Source organism: Penaeus vannamei, chromosome 35 (genome assembly GCF_042767895.1).
Source record: "Penaeus vannamei isolate JL-2024 chromosome 35, ASM4276789v1, whole genome shotgun sequence".
In the NCBI taxonomy this organism is placed as follows: domain Eukaryota; kingdom Metazoa; phylum Arthropoda; class Malacostraca; order Decapoda; family Penaeidae; genus Penaeus; species Penaeus vannamei.
Window position 1 is genome coordinate 27,266,730 of NC_091583.1, and position 10,000 is coordinate 27,276,729.

General features: G+C 36.3%; 1 protein-coding gene across 1 annotated transcript in view; it reads right to left on the reverse strand.

Moving 5' to 3' along the window:
• LOC113827540 (uncharacterized) overlaps positions 1 to 10,000 on the reverse strand; it is a 340,991-nt gene that overhangs the window by 97,152 nt on the left and 233,839 nt on the right. The window lies entirely within an intron of this gene.

The following is a 10,000-nucleotide window of genomic DNA, read 5'->3' on the forward strand; positions in this document are numbered from 1 at the left end:
CTCATCATGGTCACGTTAATGGTTTGTTTAGACAGCCACTCCTTCCAGAAATATACTTAATTAAGAGCCAAAAGGGAGAGGAAGTGGCACCCTCAGCTGACAGGGAAAGACGCCCGCTATTTATGAGGGTCTTCCAAGGAGCTGAAGTCCGCGATGGTATCTTGGGGTCTTGAGAGAAGCGAAGGCGTGAGGGTATAACACTTAGGAAGCCTGTAGATTTTTTTTTTTTTTTTTTTTTTGAGGAATATATACATTTTTTTGGCGAGATTTCTTTCTTTAGTTATATCTTTATTTGTTGTTTTATTTCTATTTTTATTATGTTTATATTATCTATTATTTATTCATTTATGTCTTTATTTTATTTATTATTTATTTATTTATGTCTTTATTATATTTATTTTATCTATTTATATTTTTATCTATCGTTTTATTTGTTTTATTTGTATTTTAATTATTTTTATCTTATTTATCATTCATCTATTTATATTTTTATCTATAGTTTTATTTGTATTTTTATTGTTTTTGTACGTTTTATCGGGGTTTATTTAGTTTTGTGTTTGTATGTTTTTATTATTATTTTTTTGTATCCATTCATATAACTGTATTCAATGACTTATTTATCTCCATATTTCTTTTTCATTTATTTATCTATCTGTTCATCAATCCTTCATATGTAAACTAATCTATTAATTATTATCATTATTATTTTTTTATTTCATGTCGAGTCATACCGACAAGAATAAACATTTTCTTTTGTGATGAATGTATAATCATTTTTATTTTAACGACTGCTCCTTTTAATTAAATTTTGTTTGTCTCGCAAAATTACCATGCCATGACAATACTATAATAAAAAAATCTATCTATCTATCTATCTATCTATCTATCTATCTATCTATCTCTCTCTCTTTCTCTCTCTCTCTCTCTCTCTCTCTCTCACTCTCTCTCTCTCTCTCTCTCTTCTCTCTCTCTCTCTCTCTCTCTCTCTCTCTCTCTCTCTCTCTCTCTCTCTCTCTCTCTCTCTCTCTCCATATATATATATATGCATGCCATGATATGCCATATATATAAAAAAATCTATATATATATAATTCTTTTTATAGAATATAATTACTGAATCAGTTTACAATGTTTGTATTACATATTCATTCGGAAAATATTTACGCTAATGTATACAGTATATATCTATAATTATCGTCTATCTTATAAACAACTAATTGTTAATTTCTAAAATACGCTGTCGCTGATTAAATCGTCTTTTTATTTTCGTCTTTTTAATTGTCGACATATTTCTTTATTCTTTTATTTCTCTATTTTTTATCGTCATTTTTTATTGGCATTTTTTTCACTCCCCAACCCGGTTTTAATGTCTTCTAAATCCATGTAATTCCTAAGGCTAAACCTAAGTAAATATTATGCTGCGACCTTTTTTTTCATCATAAATTTTCTTTTTTCTTTCTCGTCTTCTCTGTGTCTCTCCGTTTTCCTTCGCATCTTTTCTGTCTGTCTGTCTTTTTTTCTGTGTCTGTTTATGTCTATTTGTCTGTCTTTTTTCTGTGTCTGTCTGTCTATTTCTGTACCTGTCTATGTCTATTTCTCTGTCATTTTTCTATATGTGTGTGTCTGTCTATTCGTCTGTCTGTTTGTCTATCTATCTATCTCTTTCTATCTTAAGGGAGACGAAGAGGAGGTGATGGAGGAAACAAAGGGGGAAGAAAATGGGGGAAGGAAAAGGGAGAATGGAGGAAGGAGGAAAGAAAAAAGAGGAAAAAAGAGGGATAGGAGAAACGAGAAGGAAGAAAGAGCAAGAAAGAAGGGAGAAAGGGGAGGAAAAAGGGAGAGAAAGAGGTGAGGGGAGGGAAGGAAAAAGGGAGGGAGGGAGTGAGAGGAGGTGAGAGGAAAAGGAAAGAGGGAGGGAGGGAAGGAGGAAGGAAAGAAAAGAGAGGAAAGGAAAGAGAGAGGAAGGGGAAGTGAGGAAGGGAAGGGAAGAAAAGGGAGGAAGGTGAGGGGAGGGAAGGAAAAAGGGAGGGAGGGAGGGAAGGAAAAAGGCAGTGAGGAAGGGAGGGAAGAGAAAAGAGAGGAATAGAGGCAGGGGAGGGGAGAAGAGTGAAGAAAAAAGAGAGGAAGGGAGGTGAGAGGAAGCGAGAAGAGGGAAGGGAAAAGAGTATTAGAGGGAGGGGAAGTGAGGAGAGTGAAGAGAAAAGAGAGGAAGGGAGGTGAGAGGAAGTGAGGAGAGGTAAGGGAAAAGAGAAGGAGAGAGAGAGAGGAAGTGAGGAGAGGTAAAGGAAAAGAGAATTAGAGAGAGAGAGGAGGTGAGGAGAGCGAAGGGAAAAGAGAATTAGAGAGAGAGAGGGGAGGTGAGTAGAGGTAAGGGAAAAGAGAGGAAGGGAGGTGAGAGGAGATGAGTAGAGGTAAGGGGAAAAGAGAATTTGAGAGAGAGAGAGAGGGAGGTGAGGGGTAAGGGAAAAGAGGATTAGAGAGAGAGAGAGAAAGTGAGGAGAGGTAAGGGAAAAGAGAAGGAGAGAAAGAGAGAGAGGAGGTAAGGAGAGGGAAGGGAAAAGAGAATTCGAGAGAGAGAGGGGAGGTGAGGGGGAGGGGAAGGGGGGGGTGTTCCTTCCACCTGGCAACCATGTGAGTTAATCAGCGCATTACTCTCTTGGCCTTTCCTCCGGTTCTCGTCTTATCGCTCGTCGCCATCACTCACGTCTTCCCTTTTATCCAGTTGCGTTTGTCAACTGCCTCTCAGTTCCTTCTGCCATTTCACTCTCATACGCGCTTTTGCATCCCTAGGACGGAAGGGGGGGGTGGGAAGGGGAGGGAGATGGGGAGAGGGGTGAGGGGGAGGGTGAGGGTGAGGGAGGAAGGAAGGGAGAAGGGGAGGGAAAAGGATGGAGGGGAGGGTGAGGGAGAGGGAGAAGGGGAGGAGGGGTGAGGGTTAGGGGGAAAGGTAAGAGAGAGAGGAGGAGGGAAAGGAAAGGGGAGGGAGAGAGGAGGGACGAAGGGGAGGGGAGAGGGAGGAGGTGGAGGGAGAAGGAGGGAGAAAAGGAAAGAAGACAGCAGAGAGAGAGAGAGAGAGAGAGAGAGAGAGAGAGAGAGAGAGAGAGAGAGGGGGAGAGAGTAGAGAGAGAGAGAGAGAGAGAGATGGAAGGAAGGAGGGGAAACATTAAGGTAGGGAGGGAACGGAGGGAGGGGTAGTGGATGGAAGGAAGAAAAGGAGAGGAGAGAGATAGTGGGAAAAAGAATGGAAAGGAGGGAGAGGGAGGGCTGGGAAGGAAGGAGTGGGAGAGGTAGGGGGAGAGGGAAAGGAGGGATAAAGAGAGGCAGGAAGGAGGAAGAGAAAGGGAGAATGATACAGGAAGATACGGGGAAGAGGGAGAGAAGCAGGAGCGTAAAAACAGAGCAGGGAGGAGTGAAGAGAGAGAAGAATTGGGAGGTGAAGGAGAGAGGGAGATGAAGGGTGGAAGAAAGGGAGAAGGAGAGAAAATGGAGAGGGAGAGGGGTGAGGGGAGGAAGGGAAGGAGACAGCGTGAGAGCGAGAGGGAAGAAGTATAGACAGATAGGGGAGACTTGAACAGATGAATAGATAGGGAGGAAGAGGAAGGGGAGATGGGAGGAAAAGGGAAGAAGGAGATTGAGAGAGAGAGGGAGAGAGAGAGAGAGAAAGAGAGTGAGAGAGAGAGAGAGAGAGAGAGAGAGAGAGAGAGAGAGAGAGAGAGAGAGAGAGAGAGAGAAAGAGTGAGAGAGAGAGAGAGAGAGAGAGTTGAGAGAGAGAGAAAGAAAGAGAGAAAATGATTAATGAGAGAGAAAGAAAGAAAGAAGAAATGATAAAGAGAGAGAAAGAGAAGGCGAAAGAGAAACGAAACAGACGAAAGTTACAAAAAAAAGAAAAAAAATCGAATAAAAAAACAGCCAAACAACCACCCAACCCATCCATCCACACACACAAACACACATACACGCACACGCACACACACAAACAGACACACAGATAAATAAATAACCAAGTGAAAAAGGGCTATCTGTCTGTGTGGGATAGAAGCAAAACCTGCACCGAACAACCGACACTATTTCCCTAGTAACAGGAGCCGGTTCGAACACTTGAAAAACCTCGGCTCACTCCCTGCCACTGCGCCTCACACTTATTAGGTAAGTGAGCGCAGGGGGAGTGTGTGGCTTCGTTCATTCGTATGTATGTTTAGGGTTTTTCTTATTGGCTTCGTTCATTCGTATGTATGTTTAGGGTTTTTTCTTATTCTCTTTTAGTTTTTTTTTGGAGTTATTCTTTGGCGTTTGTGTGTTTCTGATATTTTTTTTCGAAATTTTGTATATATATATTTAGTTTTTTTAAATTATTTTTATTTTTTTTGGGGGGGGTTATTTTTTGGCGTTTGTGTGTTTCTGATTTTTTTTAGAATTTAAAAAAATCATATTCATTTACGTTTTGTATTTTGATGTTTTTTTTCTTTTAATTCTCTTATATTCATTTTTCTTTAATTACATCTCGTTTTTTCTGATTTCCCCCCCGTTTTTGTTATATTTTCATACTCATTTACGTTCTGTATTTTGATGTCTTTTTTTCTTTTAATTCTCTTATATTCATTTTCCCTTAATTACATCTCGTTTTTTGTATCTCTATTCCTTAGTATTCAAAAGGGTTCTCTCTTTTTTTTCAAAATCATATTTTCTTAATTTCTTCTAAATCTAGAAAAAAATGGATTCCTGTAATTCTGGTGAAAATATAATCGAAACGCGTGAAATACATTTATAGGATATTTTCATTCACAACGTTTCCTACACTCGTCGCAGTATTAATTTTCCCACTTCATTCATTCCACATATCTCTAGAAAAAACTCGCATTCAACCACATTCAAGTATTTCCGATAAAAGTATAGTCAAATACACCTCTTACAGTATGATATTCGTCATGTTCATTCATAATTTTGTTCTGCATTTGTCGAAGTGTTCATCTTCTCATCACATTTGTTCGTAATATATCTAGAACTCTCCTGTAATATGAATAAAAAACATATTTAAATGATCATGTTGAAGATACTATCAAAACCCATTAAATTTTCATTTCCATTCGTATCTTCGTTAAATTCGTCATAGTGTTGACTTTCACATCACAACTATTCGTTATATATTCCATCACAAATACAAAATGCCGTATTCAAGTTTCTTTTCCGGCGAAAATATGTCAAAATCCTTTTAAATACATCTCTAAGACCTTCATTTTCATTCATATTTTTTCTACGTGTGTCTCCCATTTAATTTTCCTGTCTCATTCATTTACTTATATCTCTTCAAATCACTCTTTTATTGTATTCTTTTCTTAAATCTTCATCTTCTCATATTTTCGCTAAACCTGCTTCTTCTCGTATTTTTTATCCCCCCTTAATCCCCTGTTATTTCCCTTATCTCTCCTCCTACCTTTCTTTCTCACACTTTTATTCCTCCTTATCTCACCCACATCCTTCCGAAGCCCTTAAGAAGACCAAGGATTATAAGAAAAGGGCGAGGAGATTCACGAAAGAGGGGAGAAGGAAGGAGGAAAAGAAAGAGAGAAAAGGGGGAGGAAGAGAGAGAGAGAAGGGGAGAAAAAGCTTGATCATACGAAGGAAGGAGGAAAAGAGGGAGAGAGAGAGAGAGAGAGAGAGAGAGAGAGAGAGAGAGAGAGAGAGAGACGAGAGAGAGAGAGAGAGAGAGAGAGAGAGAGAGAGAGAGAGAGAGATAGACAGACAGACACATGAACACATACAGAGAGTGAGAGAGAGAGAGAGAGAGAGAAAGAGAGAGAGAGACAGACAGACAGACAGACAGACAGACAGACAGACAGAGAGACAGCCAGACAGAGAGAGAGAGAGAGAGAGAGAGAGAGAGAGAGAGAGAGAGAGAGAGAGAGAGAGAGAGAGAGAGAGAGAGAGAGAGAGAATAGAACAGAACAGAACAGAACAGAGAGAGAGAGAGAGAGAGAGAGAAGGGGGAGAAAAAGCTTGAGCATACAAATATAATTCTTCCCCCTTCTCGGGATCTGGTGACAATTTAACATAAATGCCGAGGGAGAAGACAGTTTACGGCTTCCTTTATACTCTTGAGAAAGGGTTGAGTTCCCCCCCCCTCTCACCCTTACCCCCACCCCCTTCATACCCCTTCATACCCCTTCCCTCTCCTTCGCCCCCTCTCCCCTCCTCTCGCCCGTACCCCCTCCCTCTTCGTCTTCTCTCCCCCACCCCTTCATGCCTTACCTCTTCTTCCTCTCCTTCGCCCCCACCCCTTCCATACCCCTCCTCTCACCCCTTTATGCCCCACTCCCCTCTTCTTCGTCTCCTCTCCCCCACCCCTTCCTGCCCCTTCACTCTTCTTCGTCCCCATCCTCCTCTCCACCGTACCTTCACTCTCCTTCCTTCCCTCTCCCTCTCCCCTTCAGCCCCCCCCTCCCCCCACCCCTTCCCTAGCACCCCCCTTCTTCTTCGCCCCCTCTCCCCTCACTCTCACCCGTACTTTCTACCTTCCTCTCTTCGCCATCTCCTCTCTCCCTCTTACCCTTCCACCCTTACTCTCCTTCCCTCTCTCTGATAGTCTGCCCCCTCTCCCCTCTTACTCTCCCTTTTCCTTTCCTACCCCCTCTCCCCCCTCCTCCTTTTCCCCTTTCTTTCACATCCTTCCCTTGCTCCTACCCATACCTGTCCCCTTTCCTCCTTCCTCCCCCCCTTGCTTTTCTTAAGGTATTTTGCTGAATTCTCTTATTCTCTTTACAAGTTTCTTTTTATCTATTTATTTATTTATTTTTCTTTTCTTATTTCTTGTCTCTATTTTTTAATATCTTTTAGTGTTTTTCTTCTTTTTTATTGTGTTTCGTCTCCCACAGAGAGAGAGAGAGAGAGAGAGAGAGAGAGAGAGAGAGAGAGAGAGAGAGAGAGAGAGAGAGAGAGAGAGAGAGAGAGAGAGAGAGAGAGAGAGAACGAGAGAGAGAGAGAGAGAGGAAGGAGATAAAACATAAAGAAAAGCTACGATTCATGGCAGTTGTGGAATGAAGAACAAACGGGGTATTGTTATCTTCTTCTATTCTTCTTCCCCTTCATTTCGTTCTAATTACCGGGCATATCTTTTACCCCCCCCCCTTTTTTTTTTCTTTTTTTTTTTTTTTTTTTTTTACAACTTCCCGCCCACCGCAACCCATATGGTGTTTTTCATTGCATTCTTCACTTGCCACGCCTGTTGATCACGTCGAACAAGTGTGCATGTAATTCCTTCACCCAATACACGATATTGTACACTTCTACACTTAAACACACTTATGCACTTACTTTTATAGCATCGCCGTGAGCAAGTGTCATACTTCACTGATTTTCGGAGACTTTGAAATATATTTTTTTTATTTTTTATCTATCTCTCTTGTATTCTTTTTATCTATATGTTTTGATTTGGCTGTCGATAAATGGATGGATCACTTTATCCATTTACTAATGTGTAATATTTATTATTCTATTAATTTGATAATATCTAATTTTCATTTAGTTAATAACATAATCTTTATTTCTCTATTCAAGAGTTTTTTTCTTCAATTATTTTTTCTGATATGCATTCTAACATCGTTTTAGCATAAGCTTTTCTATATTTGCTATTCTCCCCCCCCCCAAAAAAAAATATATATATATGTATATATATATATATATATATATATATATATATATATATATATATATATATATATATATATATATATATATATTGCTATATCGATATTCAACCTAATAGAAGATCAGATATACAGGGTACGAGGTCAGTGTATAAAGCTATTATAATTTTTAACGAACAAAATTTTATATCAAAATCGCATTCTTCTCTACAAAATCGCCACAAGATTTTCAACGATTCCTATATAATTGACATAGAAAATTATGGTAATAGGACTGATATAAAAAGGTATCGATATAGAAATGTAATTTATATAAAGTTGAGAAAGAAATAAGAAAAAAAGGATAAAAAAATTAACGACCTTAAAAAAGGATAACGATAAATGAAAAATAAGAAAGAAAGAAAAAAAGGTGTTAAAAGAATAACGATAAAAAATCTATCGAAATAATAACGACAATGGAAAAGAAGGAATAACGGTAATAATAAAAAAAAAAAAACAAGAAAGAAAAAAAAGTACAACCCCCCCAAAAAAAGATCTCGAAATAATAATAAAATAATGATAAAATAGTAATAAAAATGAAAATCTCTCGAAATAACAACAACAACGGAAGACCTATATACACAAAAAAATCTATAAGAGAAATGATAATAATAAAAAAATAAAATCTCTCGAAATAATAACAACAACGGAAGACCTATACACAAAAATCTATAAGAAAAATAATAATAAAAAAAGGAAATCTCTCGAAATAATAACAACAACGGAAGACCTATACACAAAAAAAAGGGAAAAAAATCGACTGACCTAATAATAATAATAAAAAAAGGAAATCTCTCGAAATAATAACAACAACGGAAGACCTATACACAAAAAAAAGGGAAAAAAATCGACTGACCTAATAATAATAATAAAAAAAGGAAATCTCTCGAAATAATAACAACAACGGAAGACCTATATATATATACACACACACACACAAAATCTCTCGAAATAATAACAACAACTGAAGACCTATACACACAAAAAAATCTCACGAAATAATAACAACAACAGATGACCTATATACAAAAAAAAAAAAAAAAAAAAAATCTCACACGAAATAATAACAACAACAGGTGACCTATATACAAAAAAAAAAAAAAAAAAATCTCCGAAATAATAACAACAACAGATGACCTATATACAAAAAAAAAAAATCTCACGAAATATATAACAACAGATGACCTATATACAAAAAAAAAAAAAAAAATCTCTCGAAATAATAACAACAACAGATGACCTGTATATACAAAAAAAAAAAATCTCTCGAAATAATAACAACAACAGATGACCTATATACAAAAAAAAAAAAAAAATCTCTCGAAATAATAACAACAACAGATGACCTATATACAAAAAAAAAAAAAAAATCTCTCGAAATAATAACTTCAACAACAGATGACCTATATACAAAAAAAAAAAAAAAAAATCTCACGAAATAATAACAACAACAGATGACTATATACAAAAAAAAAAAAAATCTCACGAAATAATAACAACAACAGATGACCTATATACAAAAAAAAAAAAAAAAATCTCTCGAAATAATAACTAACAACAACAGATGACCTATATACAAAAAAAAAAAAAATCTCTCGAAATAATAACAACAACAGATGACCTATATACAAAAAAAAAAAAAAAAAAATCTGAGAATAATAACAACAACAGATGACCTATACAAAAAAAAAAAAAAATCTCTCGAAATAATAACAACAGATGACCTATATACAAAAAAAAAAAATCTCACGAAATAATAACAACAACAGATGACCTATATACAAAAAAAAAAAAAAAATCTCGAAATAATAACAACAACACATGACCTATATACAAAAAAAAAAAAAAAAAAAAAAATTCTGGAAATAATACCAACAGATGACCTATATACAAAAAAAAAAAAAAAAAAATCTCTCGAAATAATAACAACAACAGATGACCTATATACAAAAAAAAAAAAAAAAAATCTCTCGAAATAATAACAACAACAGATGACCTATATACAAAAAAAAAAAAAAAATCTCTCGAAATAATAACAACAGATGACCTATATACAAAAAAAAAAAAATCTCACGAAATAATACTGCTGTGAATGACCTATATACAAAAAAAAAAAAAATCTCTCGAAATAATAACAACAACAGTGTTCTATATACAAAAAAAAAAAAAAAAAATCTCTCAGAAATAATAACAACAACAGATGACCTATATACAAAAAAAAAAAAAAAAATCTCTCAGAAATAATAACAACAGATGACCTATATACAAAAAAAAAAAAAAAAAATCTCTCGAAATAATAACAACAACAGATAGCCTATATA